Raw genomic sequence first — 18,190 nt, 5'->3', positions numbered from 1 at the left:
ACTGGAGGAAAGATGTGGATAAACTAGAGAGGCCAGAGAACAATAAAAATGATAAAAGGTTTGGAAAACATGATCTACAGGGAAAATCTAGAGACAGCAAGAAAATTGGCCCCTTAAGTTTACACACATCCATTTACATTAGGAAGGAACTTGATAGCAAGTGTGATCTGAACCCCCATTCAAAATTTGCAGGAGAGCTAAATGATCGAAGGAAGAAACAGATCACTGAGACAAGGATGTGATCGCTTCATAAGTAGTTATATGTTTGCCTACATAATATCTTTATTCATGTTGACTTTGTGGGAGCAAGGGGGGCCTACAGTAAATCATGGTTGTCCTTGGGCAATATTCATTTACATATACTATACATGCCCTCTTTTCTTCATTTTTGTGTTTCACTTTAATTGACAAAAATATGCAGTTGCTTCATTTGACATGCAACAGAGCTCCTTCCCCTCTCCACCTCATTTCACTTATCCTTGGCATTAAGAACACAGGGAAAATAAGGTTAAAGTTTTCCTAAATGCACATTTCATTTTATTTTTTAAATGAATTAAAAAAGTGTAGTAAAAAAAAAGGGCACTTTTTAAAAAAAACAAAAAACCCAGACTCAGACCCAGACTGGTTCCAGTGTTATTACAATATCTAGAAATTAAACAATAAAGGGCTACTCTCCTTTCTAGTGCACCTGAAAAAGAATTGTATTTATTTATTTTTTTAGTAAAGCTCAAGGTCCTGGAAAATGTACAAGGAACCATAGAGACTCAGCCTATGGGGAAAAAATCTTCCCGGCTCCCGGCTCCCATGACTTTTACTAGACTTACTAGATTCTGTCTCACATTTGCTGGCATGTGAACTATTTTGCATCTCGTTCTTTTAGCAGATGAGACAGCTATTAAATCCCAAGGTAGAGAAGCACCATGGAGGAATTTTTCTGCTGTGTAATTACAGCCAATTGTTATTGAATTAGCGCTAGCTCCTCTGCCCTTCAAGAAATACTAAGCCAGCAACATGAAAATCTGGAAAGATGTTACAATCCTAATCATTGCACATAGGGTAAATATGGCACATCTTTGAGACATCTGCCTGGTTTTGCACTTGATCCAATCATATATGTAAGAATACTGCGTCTAGGTTTAACTCATTTGATTCATATGTGTGAGACTGTCAGACACTTTATACTGTACAAGGCAAAATATACAGGCTAGATCCTCATCAGGTGCTCTACTGATCTCAGTAGGGCGACGACACTGATTTACACCAGCTGAGGATTTGGCCCCATGTAATGTACAGTTGCCACGTATCATACAGACTGCTCCTATTCAATGACTTGTCTCAAAGTCCCTTGTGGCTAACTCTCTAACTCTCTACTGTGCAAATACATACTTCACTTTGAAGGAAGGGTGGAGAGGAAATGGTTGCACTCGAATCAAAGGCCCTGCACTAGGATCAAAGTATAACACAGTGAGATTCTGCTGCATTAACATCAATGAGAATTGCACAGCTAAATACCAACTCATTAATGGTATCTGTGAAGTCAAGTCAGCCTAGAAAGAACTAACGTTTAATGCCCTATTTTAGCATTGAAAATGTGTGTGTCCAACAAAAGAGGACAGGCCTAAGAAGAGGCTGCAGCCTGAAGGGGAGCTGTGCAGCGCCCTGAAGGTGAGAACAAAGGGTGAAATCTTGGACTCACTGAAAAACAACAGGAAAGCTCCCCTATAGTCTCTTCTTAGGCCTGTCCCCTTTTGTTGGACACACACATTTTCAATAGGGTTCCATCCAAGGGGTATAATCCTGTTGAAGGTGGAAGAAAGCCATGGAGGATAGATCTCCCTGATCCTTTAATCATTTGTACTTATCTGTCTGGATCAGACTGTAGGTTCCTCAGGGCTATGTCTTCTGATGTGTTTGTAAAGCAAACAGCAAACAGCCAACAGCAACATACATATAATTATGAATAACAGTCTCTAAGACAAAGGACTCCTTTTAAAACAGTCAGTGTGAACTTCCAACTTTGGCTCCCGCCCTACTGGAGTCTCCGGGCTGTAAAGGAAGCACAATATGTGGAGGGAGAACTCCCGCAGCTCAGGAGCAGAGAAAAGTGGCCCTAAGCCTAAACTGTGCCCTTTGAAGGCTGTGGCATGGAGGGAGAGTCTGGTGCATCCCAGAGGCAGCCACAACGAGGCCGTCATAAGGCAGAGCACCCCTAACTTAAAATGAGGGCCACTGTCTTGACTGCTCCACGAGTTCTGCCTCTTTGAAGGGGTAGCTAAAAATCTGTCCCTCACACCCTCCCCTCTCCACTTCCTTTTTAAAAAAAGATTTAGAGAAAATGTATTTTGCGAAGAGGTTGCTATGCTGCATGTTCCCTGGTTCTACAGCCCCTCGTGTTCAATGCTATTGTTGTTAAAAGCTGTTTCCACATGAACCAAGTATTGTAAATGAGGTAATGTCAACATCTAAATTTCATCCAAAAAAAAAAAAAAAAAAAAAAAAAAAAAAAAAAGAAAAACCCAACACGACCTTATTTGCTCCAGCAAATAACTCAAAAGAGAGAACAGGTTACGGCTCCTCCTTAAAGAAAAGACTATCAGGCCAATTAACTACTAAGTTTAAGTAAATGTTTTAGAACTATGGCCCCGTGCTCTTCAGCATAATGCATCTCTACAGCATCTCTAATCTCATTCCTAGCACAGAAGGACAGCCTTGTGGTTAAGACACTGGACTAAGACTCAGATGCCAGTTCAATTCCCAATTTTGCCATTGATTCCTGGGGCAAGACACTTGATCTGTTTGCTCCACATCTGTATAATGGGTATAAAACTCCCTCTCTCTGAACCCTTTGTCTCGTCTATTTAGATTACACGCTCTTCAGGGGCAGGGAGAAATGTAAAATGGGGGCTCTACTTACAAGTTTTCATTGTTAAAGTTTTTAAGTTTAGTGTCTATTTAATTTCCATGCTGCTTCTACAGATATTTTCAGTATAGTGTTAATTTACTCTTAACAGTTTGCCTCTTGTATTTAACAGTTTTATTGGGGGAAAAGTATAATTAAAATAATCAAACGTTTGTGTGCGGGGTGGCTATACTTAAGTCAATGCACAGTATTTCAATTACATGTCTTAATTCAAGAGTGTACTGTTGCTTAAAGAAACATACCAAATGGGAATTCATTCCATGCAGTTCGGAATCTAAAATCATTGTATTTTGATGCAGGTTAAATAAATTCTTGAATTGAACAAAAGTAATTATTTTTTCATCCTTTGGTCTTAATTCAACATACTATGATCTTCAATGTAACTATGCAAAAATTAAAGCCATATTTTTTTTAAACAGGGATACCTAAGGCATCTAAATAATAGCACCCTGATTTTCAGTAGTGCTGACCACTCCCAGCAATCATTAAAGGCAGTGAGAGCTTTCAGGGTAGCACATTTGATAACCAGGCTATTATAATTTGCGTGCCCGCATTTAGGCAGTGGGGTCTGTACATTTTGCCTTAAAATTTTTTAAAGAGTTAAGATAAAATCTATTTCACATGCAACAACAAACCAAACATGAGAATCTAATGGAAAATACTTTCCAGTAAGGAGAACAGTTCCACCTAAAACTAAATAAAAGTAATATTTTCTTCATTACCTACTTTGTATTTTAATTATAGCCTCTTAACAGTACTCAAAGCCATTACTCTAAAGTTGGGAGGTACCGCACTGCCAGACAATTTGACTTTTCTTTACAAGAATGCCCCAGGGAGTCTTGCTGAAAAGACAACAGACCCTCCACTATAGGATTGTTGTTGTAACTAACTTACAATACCAGCAATGATAAAAATTTTTTGGGGGCATTTCTGTTGCTATGTGACCAGTTTTGTCTTGCACTTCCTGTATTTCTGAAGATCAGGGGACAGATTCTCTGAGCTGGGACTTCGGTGGAATGGGACCAATCACTGCCACCTGAGGATCTTACTCCACTGCTTCAAGTTGTTTGGTGCAAATGTAACCCACACACCTCGTGGGTGTGGTGTTCTGTCCCATCTAGTGGCACTGAGACCAGAGAGAGAGAGAGAGAGAGAGAAAAATGAGAATGCTCTACAGCCTTAGCTAACAGGCTTTTGGCTCCAGCAGTCCCCAGTTCGATCCTACCCGCTGACGACCGGGGTCTGTCGGTGTTACACAATTCCATGTTAATTCTATTAAATGCTCACCTTGAGCAAAGAAAACACAGTTTTCTTAACCAATGCCCCTCTTCTTGCCCATTAGGAAAATTTTAGCATTTAAAAATGAGGCTGGCAGAATAGGAGTCAGACCTGCATTTATAATTCTGTACTTTCCGGGCCCAATCCTGCACTCAGTAGTACTGGAGAGTTTTGCCTGGATACAAATGGGTGTTTCTGCCTGAGCACAGGCTGGCAGGATCAAGTGCTCTGGACGGCACTGATTCACTGAAACAGACCCACCACCACCTGTTCTGCACCCTTGCAATCTTCCACACTGCACACTTCCCTGATATATCCATTACACACATGAAAGAAAAAGAGAACAAAAGAAATTCTGGTCCGTAATAAAGCACTGAACAGCACTGGGAAAGTGCTTCTGTGAGGCTGTATTCACATCAGAGCAAGGGAGACACAATCATTTCCAACCCACAGCCAGAGCCAAAGCAATTTCCATTTTTAGCAGAGAAGAACAGCAACAGCTTTTCATCTAAGGGGATATTTTCCTGTGTGATGGGTTATGTATCAGTGTGTCTTCTTCAAAATATTAATGGGATTTGTAGGCATGTCCCTGTGTGCTAATTAGGAATATTAAATGAGTTCAGAACAGCAAATTGGGTTGCAAATACAGAAAAGGTACCTTTTAGGGCTAATTAGTACTTGTTCTATCAGGAAAATATATTAATTAAAAGGGATGGTGGAAACAGGAGCTGTGAAAGCAAGGGTGATTGCTGCCTTGCACTTGGGAGACCTGGATTCACTTTCTGGTTCTGCCACAAACTCTCTATGTAGTTTTGGGCAAAAGTTATTTAGGCCCAAATCCTCAAAGGTATTCAGTCAGCAGTCAACATTGACATTCACATTGATTTCAATGGAAGCCAGGAGCCTAAAATACCTTTGAGGGCTATGAGACTTAAGCACCTGGAAAACTACTGGAATCCACAAACCCTGAATTACGAACTGAGGCTCCCTCTACAATGAATGGGGAGAAGGAGGAGCCTCAGAATGGGATCCATGAGAGACAGCATGCTAGGTGGGGAGCCACCTAAATCAACCAATGGGAGATGCTGACAAGAAGGGTGTGTTGTAAGCCCCACCCCTTCCAGAATCTTTCCCCAAAAGGAGATTACACAAAAGCACCAGCAAAACTTTATTAACTAAAGGAATAACTATTTCTGAGGCTTCATATTTTGGATGCACTACTATGATGCAACAAAACTTTTTGATCTGAATAGAGTGTTCCGAGTCCCACAACTGAGTTAACAGCAAACAGATCAACTGACTTCTTGTCTCTGAGGTTTCTCCAGATCTGTGCTAGATTCATACTCTCTTTTAGGCAGGCACCCAACTCCCATTGACTTTCAATAGAAATTGGGCCCATGACTCCCATAGCCCTTTGGGAAAATCTCAGCTTAAAGCAACAGACCCAAACACGGCAACAACTTTTTATACGTGTATGTAGTTTCTGTCTTCCCAAAGCACTTTAAAAATGATATACACCCAGGAATTACTTCATCCCTGAAATGCACGCACCTATGCAATGGGGAGTGGTAGCAACGTGTAAAACTGGAATGGAGCACTTTGTATAATAGCAAGCCAGGCAGAAACTATTTTGCCAAGGACATCAGGGCAAGCCTCTATTTTTTTTTAAACCAACAGGGGCAACAGGCTTTATCAGCCAGGCAGAGCAGAGAGGGTGCGTTTCTAAGGTCTTCCCCAAAGCCTTCTTTATAGAAATTTGCACAGAACTCAATGGAGCAACTGCAGAAAGTCTGTGTACCTATGGGTCCTGTTACCATAGCATCTGAGCACTTCACAATCTTAAAAGCATTTATCCTCCCATTGCCCCTGGCAGAACGGGATTATCCCCGTTTTACTGAGGCAACACTGAAGAACAGAGAGGCTAAGTGACTTGCTCAAGGTCACACAGGAAGTGTGTGGCAGAGCAGGGACTTCAACTCTAGTCTCCCAAGACCTAGGTCAATACTGTAACCACTGGACCATCCTACCTTATCTAGAAATAAAAGGCTGACTTGCCCATGTCAGAATTTGAACCTGCTGTCCTCAGCAGTCTAGGTATTTCAAACCTGATGATTTTCACAACAGATCCCTCTGCTCTAAGGATGCAAACAAATACACAACAGCAGTTACAGTAGAGCAATTATTTGCATTTTCTCCAATACATGTATGTTTAGTTCTTTTAACTTTAAAATAACCAGAGGACAACCATATGAAAAAGGCAAGCACGTTGACGAGTAAAGAGATTTTTAACTAAATGTTAACAGAAAAAGTAGAATTTCAGCTTAAAATGCTGGCTTTATGCATTGCTTTAACGGATACTCAGCCATATATCTTTCAGTCTAGAACACAGGAATTGGGTGTACCACTCCCATTAACACATGTAATTCCCCATGCACCAAAGTGAGAGTCTACCCTTACGAGACACCATGCATCACCACAAAGAGGTGTTATATTTACGCCTGCAGCAGTTAATAGCTGACAGTAAGAAAAATAAAAATAGCCAATTCTCCCTTTGATTGTCATGACATTTTCCCTTTTTTAGTCTGTGACATGTTTTCATCTTGTGACACTCAACAGACTTGCAGTATGAAAAAATCTGACTTTCCCTCTATACACCTTCAATGTAGGCAGCTGACCCAAAAACCTCCATATTCTACCTAGTAAATACCTTAGATCCCTCTCCTACTCCTATTGAAGTCAACAGAAAAACTCCCATTGACTTCAAAGGGAGCAAACAATTGATCTTTATGTACAGCTTGGTCATTGGGGTTGATCTTTTAAAAGACTTTTGTCTGCATGAAAACATGGAGGTCAGACCTATAGTCTATTTAGTAGAAGTAAATGAGTCTGATTTGGTTATAAGTCACAGAAAAGCTTCCAACTGTGAGGTATCACCTGATATTGAAATATTCTCTCCCTACTAATTCAATCTAACCATTTCACATTCCACTATAAGTTATGATGTCTCCTCCTTAATATTGTCTCATTACACTTTATTTAAGGAGGCAGTGTGGCCTAGTGGATGGAGCATCGGACAGGAAATGAGGAGACCAAGATTCTATTCCTGGCTCTGCCACTGGCTGGATGGGTGACCTTGGGCAAGTCTTCACCTTTCTGTGCCTCAGTTTCCCCATCTGTAAAATAGGGATAATGATAAAGACCTTCTTTCTAAAATGCTTTGAGATCTACTGATGGAGAGATCTAGTATAGGGTTTTTTTATTATATTAAAAAAGAAGCGCTTGGTCCTATATTCCCATCTGAGTCAATGACAACTCCCATTGACTAGTGCAGGATCAGGGCCAAATTGCCTTTAAATGTTATCCTTCTGCCTGGCAGACTGCTGGAATAGCATGTGGCATTCCTCAGAGGGTATTTTCCATCCCTAATGAGCTATTAAAATAAGGGGAAAGTAGCAGCAGTATAAGGCCCTAATGACCTCTCCAGTAAATTATTCACCACACTCAACAAACCTCATCAAAGCTTAGTTTTTACACTGAGCCTTAACTAGCAGCAGATGGTTTCAGTTTTATAATATGTTGTTTGCTTTTCAAGGTCTTGTACCACCTGTTCCTTTCGCTCGCTGTTTCTACTTGAAGACATCGCTGGCAATTGAGTTTGTCATCAAAAAAAAAAAAAAAAAAAAAATCTAGAACACATACTTTGTTAAGTAGCCAGCACTAAGGAGCTGTTGGCCTGGCCTCAATATGGAGAGATTCCCAGACTCTCTCTCTCAATTACATTTTTCTGGCCCTGCCTCTGAGTTCCAATTCTAGTAATCTGACGCTCATTTCAGCCTTTGCTGCGACTCTCAGAACGCTACTTTCCCAGCTCCGCCCGTTTAGACGATACGTAGTTTAGAGCAGGGGTAGTCAATAGGCCGACCGCGGGTCAAATCTGGGCCGCCAGACACTTTTGAACGGACCGCAAAATATTTTCATTTACTTATCATTTTCTCTGGAGTCTGGACCTTGACTATACCTTGACCAAGAAATTTGGAACTTGACAAAAAATAATTCATTACCCTTGGTTTACGGCATTCAAAACAAAACTCCCTACTCCCAGGCTTCAGCATGTCTACTTGCCTGTGGCATTAGAAAACAAGTCTGAATGTCCAGACATCGTTAAAAGGAACAGACAGCAGGCCAGGCCCAAAGCTGGTGTAAATCAGTGTAGTTGCATTGATTTCAGTGGCACTATCAGTTTCCACCAATTAGGCATCTGGCCCATGGGACCGGATATTGCAACCATTATTCACATAAGTACTCCTCTCTTGTTCAAGTGACATCACCTCTCCACACCCCATCCAATGCCTGCATCCTCCCAAATGCAGATCCAAACACAGGAGAGAGCCCTCCATTGGCTCCTAAGAATGAAATAGGGCAGAGGCCACAAAGGCATGGGACCTATCCTCCCACGTGGTAATGGGATCCACACACATATCTTTAAGGCACAGCCAGCCCACAGATAAAGTCTGTTAACCATGTGATTCTGTACCCATAACAGATCCCATCCATTGTATGCACCTTTATAACTCTTCATACTGCTGACCTGCTCACAGCTTCACTGCTGCTCCCAGTTAATGGGAGTGACACACATGCAGTAAATCAGCATGCTGCATACCCTTGCAGCTGCTTCAGATCTGCCGTTCTAAATGCAAAAACTCAGTCTCACTTACTCCATCCACTAAAGTACCACTCGGTACCTGCTCACTTCCTCAGAACGGACTGAAAACCTGCAAGGCTCAAAAAACGGGCAAACACAAATAGAGCTTAAAGTCATGGGCAGCTATTTGTGTGTGCTCTTATAATTTTAAAATGACTGATCAGGGTTCAACAACTTAGGGTGACCAGATGCTAAATACAAAATATCGGTACTGCCGCAGGGGAAGCACCTTTTCAATTGTTATACTTACCCTGCACGTTCGGTGGTGGGAAATAAATCTTGCCAGCAAAGAAAGAAGTACCCGCCACAAGTGCCACCGAAGACCCGGATGTGCCAGATGAGTGCAACAATTGAAAAAGCGCTCCCCCTGCTTGTCACCGCCACCTAAGGAAAAAAAAAAGACACACCCAAAACAAAATATCGGGACAAATGGCATCCCGACCGTACTTTGGTCGGGACACGGGAGAAACTGCTCAATATCGGAACAGTCCTGATTTTATCAGGACATCTGGTCACCCTACAGTAACTTCACAGATTCCAAGACCAGAAAGGATCACTATGATCATTTAGTCTGACCTCCTGTATAACATGGGCCACAGAACTTTGAGAATAATTCCTACAGCAGATATTTTAGTACAACATCCAATCTTGACTTAAAATTGGCCAGCCATCATGACCCTTGATAAATTGTTCCAATGATTAGTTACCCTCACTGCTAGAAATTTATGTCTTATTTCCAGTCTGAATGTGTCTAGCTTCATCTTCCAGCCAGTGGATCGTGCTCCAACTTTTTCTGCTATATTAAAGGGCCTGTTATTAAATATTTGTTCCCTATGTAGGTATTTATAGACAGTAGGCAAATCACCCCTTAACCTTCTCTTTGTTAAGCTAAATAGATTGAGCTCTTTGAATCTATCGGTATAAGGCATGTTTTCTAATCTTTTAATCACTCGTGGCTCTTCTCTGAGCCCTCTCCGATTTATGAACAGCCTGCTTGAATTGTTGACATCAGAACTGGACACAGTATCCCAGTTGCACAGTGCCAACTATAGGGGTAAACTAACCTCTCTACTTCCTACTTGAGATTCCCTGTTTGTGCTTATGCAAGCCTAAGCATTAGAGATGTAGTACATTTCCATCTAAGGTACTTATCAGGCCACCTATTACCACAGTACTTGAGTATCTCACAATTGTTAGTGTATTGTAACCTCACAACATCCTTGTGAGGTGAGGAAGCACTAGTTGGCCATTTTAAATGGGGAACAGAGAGACTATGACCCAGACTTTTAAAGCTACTCAGGCACTGCTGTGCTCAGCATTGCAATGCCTAACTGATTTAGGCACCTAAATCATTTTCAAAACACATTTAGGAGCCTAAACCCTCCTGACTTGTCCAAGCTCATACAGGAAGCCTGTTGCAGAACAAGGATTTAAACCAGGTCTCCCAAGTTCTAGGCTAGCATTCTAGCTACTGGGTCATCCTTCCTATCCTCACCTTCACCCACCACTACCTTGTCTTTGTGCTTTGTCCTCACTAACTCATAAGCGGTAGTCATCGCTACAGTGCCTCTTATGTGTTAATATTATTTTTGCTATAATTGCCCTCATCATTACCGAATAAGAGAAATATCAGTAATGATTAATCAGCACATGAAACCTTGTGGCATATTGTTTGGATCACTTTTAATGACGACTATAGCCAAAGTACACGTGTGAGAATGTGTTTATATTTCTCTCTCGCTTTCATTTACCGTGTGTTTGTATTTTTCCTTTCTGTTTCTCATATTCCATGTGTATTTTGAGAAAGCCTTTAATTTCATTAAAGAGAACCCATCAGAGACATCTCGGAAGACATCACACTTACATTTGAACAAATGGCTCTAAAAATAACTAAACTGTTAATGCTTGGATCCTTATCATTTAAAACAAAAACAAAAACACAGAAACAGACAGAATACCCATTTCATTGAAAGACAAAGGATCAGACAAAGCACAATCTGAACCACTGTTTGTAAGATCTAGCACTAACGATGTCTTTAATTATTGTTGCATATTGACATAGAAAATGCAGACATCACCATTAAAAACCAAACAGTAAGTGAAGGTGTATTACTTCTGTTTAAACCAATGAAATAACACCAGGGATGAATTTTGTTGGTACTCTACCACCTGAGAAAAGTGAGAGTGGTGAACTACTATTCTGCAGTGGGATGACAACTCGGCAGTCGAGAAGAGAGAGCAAATTCTAGTTATTTGCTACGCTCTGCCAATAGTCTGGGAGCCAGATAAAATAGTCACAGTCCCTGACCTGAAGAGCTTGAAATCTCAAAGACAGAAGCAGAAAAGATGGGATGCCCTGAGAACGGAGGTTGTGTAGCATTTTTTGAGGAAGGAACAAATGGGACTTAACTGCCCAGCCCTGCATTGACCATCAATAGGATTTTCACTAACTTAAATGCCTTTTGTGCTTTTAAAAAAAATCTTATTATTATTTTTGGCTTGTGCCTTGTGGAAGTTAAGGAGTTAGAGATGGTCATGAAATGCTTATTCTCCCTCTCCTCACTGAGAAATTTTTATACAAAGAAGAAAATATTTTTGTCTAAGTTTTTTCAATGAAAATTTTCTAAGAAAAACACCAAACCAAAAAAAAAAAAGTGTTAAAACTGACTTTACAAGTTTTCAGTTATCTGGCATTTTGATTACATGGAAGTTTTAAACAGAAAATTTGAGTTTTCGTGAAAATGTTTCAAGTTTTCATAGACAAACCAAACATTTTCCCTATTGAAAACTTTCAATCAACCTTACAGGGAGTCTTTAGGAGGGACCTGGATGGCTTGGTGAACTAGGTGGGGAGGATGTTCCGTGCAAAGGACTGCATAGAAAAAGTCATGGAAGCTGCTGCACTGAAATAGACATTGCTGGTGGATTGGAGGGGTGAGAAAAATGCAGTGATATGAAATTGGAAATGCAGATCAGAAGAATGTGTGTAGCACCTTCAAGGCCAGACAAGAAATTTAACTTCAATGGGCTAGGCAAGAGGGAACCAGCACAGGTATCCACAAAGTGGTGAGATAGAGTCAGATCAACAGAAAAAGAAGATAATTTTTGTAGCTGGATTTTAGATTGGCAGGAAGGAACAATATGGGTATCAGGGAGGCTGTAGTAATGCAGGTGGGAGGCAATCAGGGCAGGGAGAGATGATTTATCAGTCAAGACAGAATGGGACAGGTGAAGTTTTGTATGTACTGTGGAGATGGAAACAGCTGGATTTGAACATGGCCTGGATTTGTGGGGGAGGAGAGGAGAGGAGAACGAAGACAATAATGGTGAAAGATAAAAGTTGGGCAACTAATAAAATTTCAACTGAAATATCTTCATTTGGTCTTGCGCGGTGTCTGCCCTTGGCAAATCATTCAGCAATTTCCATCTATCTGGTTTACTAAAATGCAATTCAAATAATTGATTATTACATTTAATTAAGAGAATTTCTCTTCCCTCTGTGTATAGAAGAGAATAAAACTTCTCCACATGGTCAACTGTTTCTGGATATTATCAGATCAAGCAGTCTATACTATAGCTAAATGGACGGTGTCAGTAGTTTAATAGCAGATGTTAAAGAACTGAATTAACATTTTTCTGAAATCATTTTTGGGAAGCACAGTCCATCATCAGAAGTTCGCTTAATGTCTCATGAACCTATACTAACTTCAGAGAAGCAGCATCTGTGTGGTTCAATGTACACTGATCATAAGCCATTGCCATATCTTTACTGCATCATTCAAGTTAGCAAATGCACCTTCAAAAGTCAGAGCCCCATATGCATACGTGCATGGACACGTGAAGGCATTAAATGGAACGGAAGGGGCTAAAGAAGATAATCCACACCCAGATACTCAGAAATGTTCTGCACACATTCCTCTAAATTTGGAAACTCTTGGCTCTTAATTTAAATGCTTAAATGTGACCTGAGCACTTTTGAAAATCTTGCCCCATCTGTGGGAGCCAAGCACTTCTGAAAAATCTGTCTCAGAGTAAGCAGAAGGGTTTCTGGAAATGTTCAAGTTTTTTCATTTCTTTCTATTAAGTTCTACAGAGGTAGAATTAAAAGTCTGCAAAACCAATTTCAAATACACTATTTTCCGAAGGAAGCCAGGCTTAGCAGATCAACGTGTGATCTTTGGGCTAAGGATTATCTCATGCTACAGGTGTATGCAGCATCTAACAAAATCCCTCCCCAGCCCACCCCATGTTAGTTGTGACTTCTAGGTCTTACTGTAACAAAAGTTATAGTATGGCAAAATGTGTGAATGAATTGATCAGATATGTCAACTAAAACCTATTGTTATTTGTGATTAGGTTTTATTAATAGCAGGCAGCACATTCAATACATATTCTCAAGGATTTAGGCATAGATTTCTAATTTATTATCTAATTATTAGTATTTAGCTGTTGCAGCATTCAGCATAGCAATGCCTAAGTATCCTTAAAAATCTGGACCTCAGTGCTCAAACCTGCTCACACAAAGTAAAAGGCAAAACTCCAACAGGCTCCAACAGTGCACTTTTAAAGAAGCATCCAGTGAAACAGCCTAGTTTCTAGGGCCAGATCCTCAGTTCATATACTGACATATTGCCATTCAAATCATTGGCGTTAGACTGACGTACAGCTTCTGAGGGTCTGGCCCACAGTGCACATCTACAAAGCCAGGTAAGTGCCCCTTTGCCATTCAGTGACTAATATATAGTACACTCAACAGCTTTAACTGCATATGTTCAAGTCAACAAGGAGCTGCTAACAAAGAAAAAAACAACAATGCCTGCTTAGTCTCCTATTGAAGTCATGTGGAGTTTTGCCACTGACTTAGTGGCATCAGAATCAGGCTCAACAGCAGTCTGAATTTATACCTGGGCATGGACAACTATGACTTGGGGGAATTTTAGCTGCCCCTATCCCCCAATTCAGTGGAACCCATTTGTCCAATCTAATTGGGACCAGAGTAAGATCAGATAATCAAAAATGTGGATAATCAGCAGAATTGGCAGGCTCTGGCAGTCAGCCCCAGGAGGCTAGGCTCCAACTGTCAGCCCCATCACCCTGGACTCACAGCCCAAGCCCTGCTGCCCTGTTAGATTAATACAGCGGGCCGGATAATGGAGGCTTGGATAAATAAGGTTCTACTGTATTTATTAATGCAATCCCTACATTAAAAGATTTTATTTTATCACCTGGAAAATACACACATGTTGTTTGTACTTCAGTCACTCCTCACTTAGTAAGAATGGCATAGTATTGCAGAATTAAAAACACAATTCTTGGGCAAACTGGAGCATTTAGGTGGCCTCTTGGTTTTCTACAGTCACTGTGTTCTTTGTGGGACAGTCTAGTACATCGCAGACTGAAGAAAGGAAACACCCCACAGCTGATTATACTGGAAAACAATTGCTTTTATGTTTTGCTTATTTCACTATGTGGGTTCCCTTCTCACACAGAGATGCTGACAAGGCAATGACTACAAATAAGACAGCAGCTGGAGGCTCTTTGATTCCCAGACATGATGGGACTGATGCAAAAGGACAGCAAAGAATTCTGGGGGCTCCATGATGCCTGGCCTCCCCAGTCACATGAGTTGCATGAGCTTTTTTCCCCACAAAGAGACAAGCCAATCAAGAGGCTCTGGGAGTCAGCCCCACAGGAGTGGCAGTTGGGTGGACCTATCCAGGTCTCCCTAGAGAGAGGAGATCAGAAAGAGGATCATGCAATAAGAAGGGAAACAGCCAGCTTGGCTGCAGAAATAATGGGAGAAGCACAGCCAGTGAACCTAACCCAGGTACACAGAATTCCTCTTCCCAAGGAGAGGAGACACTGTTTGCTGAGCCATATCCCAGCCAGGGAAGAAAGGAGCTAGACCCTGATGCAGGAAAGACCTTCGGCCTGACCCTGGCTACAAGAGCCAGCTGACACCCTGGAGGAAAGAGAGAGACTTCAAACAATAGAGACCATCAGAGGGTGGTACCTCTCATGGACTGAAAAGAGCAAACTGGGAGTTATCAGGGGATTGTCCCTGCTACAATAATTAGATAGAATAAAAACAACATTCAGCAGCTGTTTTATTATTTCTTAACTCCAGCCCCTCCCCCAATGAAGAATTGTCTACACCCTGGTTATATAATCTTTTTCTTAGTAGATAATGATAGGATGCTCCATTAAGTTCCACAAACTAACATTTCTGGTTGCATCTGCGGTTGAGATGCATTAGTGTATTCTATAAACATCCCCAATAAAAAGGTTGGGCAAAACAGAGAAAAGAAACCTCAGACAATGAACTCCATGTTGTAATTGATAGACTGTCTATCAGCTCATTTTGCGGTAAATGTTCTTGGCAGCTGCTCCACCAAAATGCGATATTTGAGAATTGAAAAATGCTCTGTTGTTGATTCAGTTTACAGTACTTGTGCTCAGTAGGCCTGGCTCTTGGATATGTTAACTGACACTGTCTGTAAGACAATTTCTACTGAAAACAGAAACATCTGTACAAAGAAGTTGGCAAATTCACTATGCATTTTTGTTTTCATTAGAGTTCCTTCTGTTTCAGAAGCCCATCCACTGTAAGGCTGAGTAAATGTGCTCATTATTTCATTTAAAAAAACCACCAAAATACACGTGAGCACACACATACAGAACTCGATGAGAAAAATCTTCATTTTGTTTGGGAGGCCATAGGAATTGGCTAGTTAACCAGACATAGTAAAATCAGGGATGTACGGTGTTGTCCAAGCTCTGGAATGAGGAGACCTTAGACCAACACAAACACAAAACCCACCTCTTGGTGTAGCTGTAAAGTTGTCAGTCACAGGATAGCTTAGATCAGGTTTCCAGAGTCTGAAACAAAGCAAATACCTCAGTCAGCTACTAAAGGAAAAGGCTCTTCAATGTTAAACAGCCATTTAGTCCAGTTGAAGGTTATACGGAGATTCAGAGGCCTTGTGAGGCAGCTGCTTTATTCTGGTAAAAAGTAAAGCATCCCTAGAATGGGCATAGCCAGCTATAATGGGAGGAACATATGAGCATAGGGTGACCCAGCTGTGGTGTGAAGCCTGTGTTGTAGCTCCGACGACACCACCCTTCCTGGTTGCCAGTGTAGAGGGGGTGGCCCGGGCTTTTCTGGGCTTCACCCACTTGGACTGTTGGCAGCCAGTGCAAGTCAGAGCAGCTTTGCCTTCTGCTGCACTGACTTATGCCAGGGAACTGCAGATCCAGGATTGGAGGAGCACAAGTGGTTGAAAGCCACCTTTGCACATCCTTCCTCCTGTCCGAATTGCTGTGTGCACTCCTCACCCAGAGCTGAGGACCTGTGCCAAACTGTCTTTTGGGTGGGTTGGCATGACACCTTTTTAGAGAGAATCTTACCCCTTATTTATGCTCTCACTGAATAAAACACTTGTGACTCTATATTTAAGAAAGAAAAAATACCAGCAATTATAATACGAGTTAACTAAGTAAATTAACAACTGTATTACAGCAGCCTCTAGTGTCGAACAGAGATCAGGCCCCATTGTGCTAGGCACTGTACAGACACACAGTGATAGACCCTGCCAAGAAGGGCTCTATTAAGGAAAGAGTGAGAGAGGAAACATAGGTAAAGTGACCTGCAGGTCTCTAGAGGAGCTACCCAGTACCCTACCCACTGGAACACACTGCCTTTCCAAAGTAATTTTTCAGGCACTATTTAGAAATACTGGTCAGTGTTTCATTTTCTCTGTGCAACGTCAAGAGCTATTTCCACTCTCAGCAGGGTGACCATTTTCCCTGGCTAGAGCCTGATTTGATAATGGACTAATAGACTGAAAGAATTAGATTTGAAGATACTGGAAGCCAAAGTTTAAGGCAAGTCCTTAAAAATTATATTTTATTGCTGGTCTAATCATTGTTAAATTAATAATAATGGGTTAATCACTAAACGTATGGTAACATCTGAGCAAACAAATCACTTTCCTCACTGTTGGTCATATGAATGGCTCTTAGTGTAAAAACTGCACAAAACCTGGCTTATAAAGAGGGCTAGATCATCCCTTCCCACCCTAAATCCCATCCTTTTACTAACCCTTCCACTCCTGGGAGAGACCACAGGGCTTGCCTCAGACATCCCCAGGAAAACTGACCCCACAAGAGTTCCACCCCCACCACTCCCCCTGGCATTCTGGCTCCATCGTACCACACTACCAGGGAGTCTCCCAGGTCATGGTCCTCCTCAGATCTCCCAAAGGCAGTACTGCCCCAGGCTACGTCCCCCGTTCCCCGCTCCAGGGACTCTCTATGAGCATTTTTCCCGCCTCCACCCACTCCTCCCCTGGGCCCACTCACTCTCCACCCTCCTCTCCCTGCACAGGCTCTGTGGGGTCTGGAGAGGGGCAAGCATAGTACCGGGAAGGTAAGCTAAGCCTCTCCCTTCCACATGGTGGAGAGAAGACCTATGTGCAGAAGGTCCCTATCACAGGGCATAGCTGTCCTGTAGCATTCCCTACCTCAGTTCCCCCTGGGTTTTCTTCCTCTCCCGGGGATTCATGTGGCTCTGCCCTCCAGCTGGGTCACTCTCAGAGTTCAATCTCCTTCACACAAGTTCTTTCACCCTGCTTGGGCTTCTCTTCAACCCATCCCCTGAACTCAGTTCCCAGTCTCTCTGCTCCAGGATATAGCATTGACTTCCAGTCACTTCATGAACCAGCTTGCTCCCTAGGGTTTCTCTTTCAACCCTTTTATGAGGTCCAGGTGTTGCAGGCTGCCACCTGACCCCAATTAGTGCTGCCCCTTTAGGATGGGAGGCAGCTAATTATGGCACAGGCAGGGCTGATTGAATGCGGCTGGTTAGCCACAGGCCACCTGGCCGTTAAAGGGGTAGGCCACCCTGTTACAGTCCCCCTTATTTCTAGATCAAGCCCAAGGTACTGGTTTAGCAAAGATAGTAATGAGGGCACCAAGTAAGAAGTACCAAAGGCCAGCAAATGAAGAAAATGTGGGTAAAATGGCAGACCTGACTGATCGCTCTACTGACAGCTGACTCACTTCAGGGAACCCCACAGGCAAATAAAATAACGTGTTCACAAACGGCAACTCAATGTGACGAGGCCTACAGATGCTGGTTCTTACTGCGCATCATATGGAAGTGCTACAGAATATCTTTAAGGAAGGAACATTGGCAAGGGGTTAAATGACAGGGACTGGAAGTAAGGACTCCTAAGTGCTCTTCCTGGCTCGACAACTAACCTATTGTGTGACCTAGAGCAAGTCATTTA

The 18,190-nt window shown here is 41.9% G+C and overlaps 1 protein-coding gene across 19 annotated transcripts in view; it reads right to left on the bottom strand.

Annotated features, from left to right (window-relative positions):
* Positions 1 to 18,190, bottom strand: part of MAP2 (microtubule associated protein 2) — a 344,721-nt gene that overhangs the window by 259,287 nt on the left and 67,244 nt on the right. For 13 of the 19 annotated variants that reach the window (XM_038421402.2, XM_038421392.2, XM_043505673.1 and 10 more), the window contains exon 2: positions 15,721 to 15,779. The gene's annotated coding sequence lies outside the window, so the exon portion shown is untranslated. Of the gene's footprint in view, positions 1 to 9,150; positions 9,285 to 11,069; positions 11,128 to 15,720; positions 15,780 to 18,190 lie in introns of those variants that run through there. The other 6 variants (XM_038421391.2, XM_038421395.2, XM_038421401.2 and 3 more) reach the window with 2 other exon arrangements.

Source organism: Dermochelys coriacea, chromosome 11 (genome assembly GCF_009764565.3).
Source record: "Dermochelys coriacea isolate rDerCor1 chromosome 11, rDerCor1.pri.v4, whole genome shotgun sequence".
NCBI classification, from domain to species: Eukaryota; Metazoa; Chordata; order Testudines; family Dermochelyidae; genus Dermochelys; species Dermochelys coriacea.
This window is presented reverse-complemented; position numbering and strand designations above follow the sequence as displayed.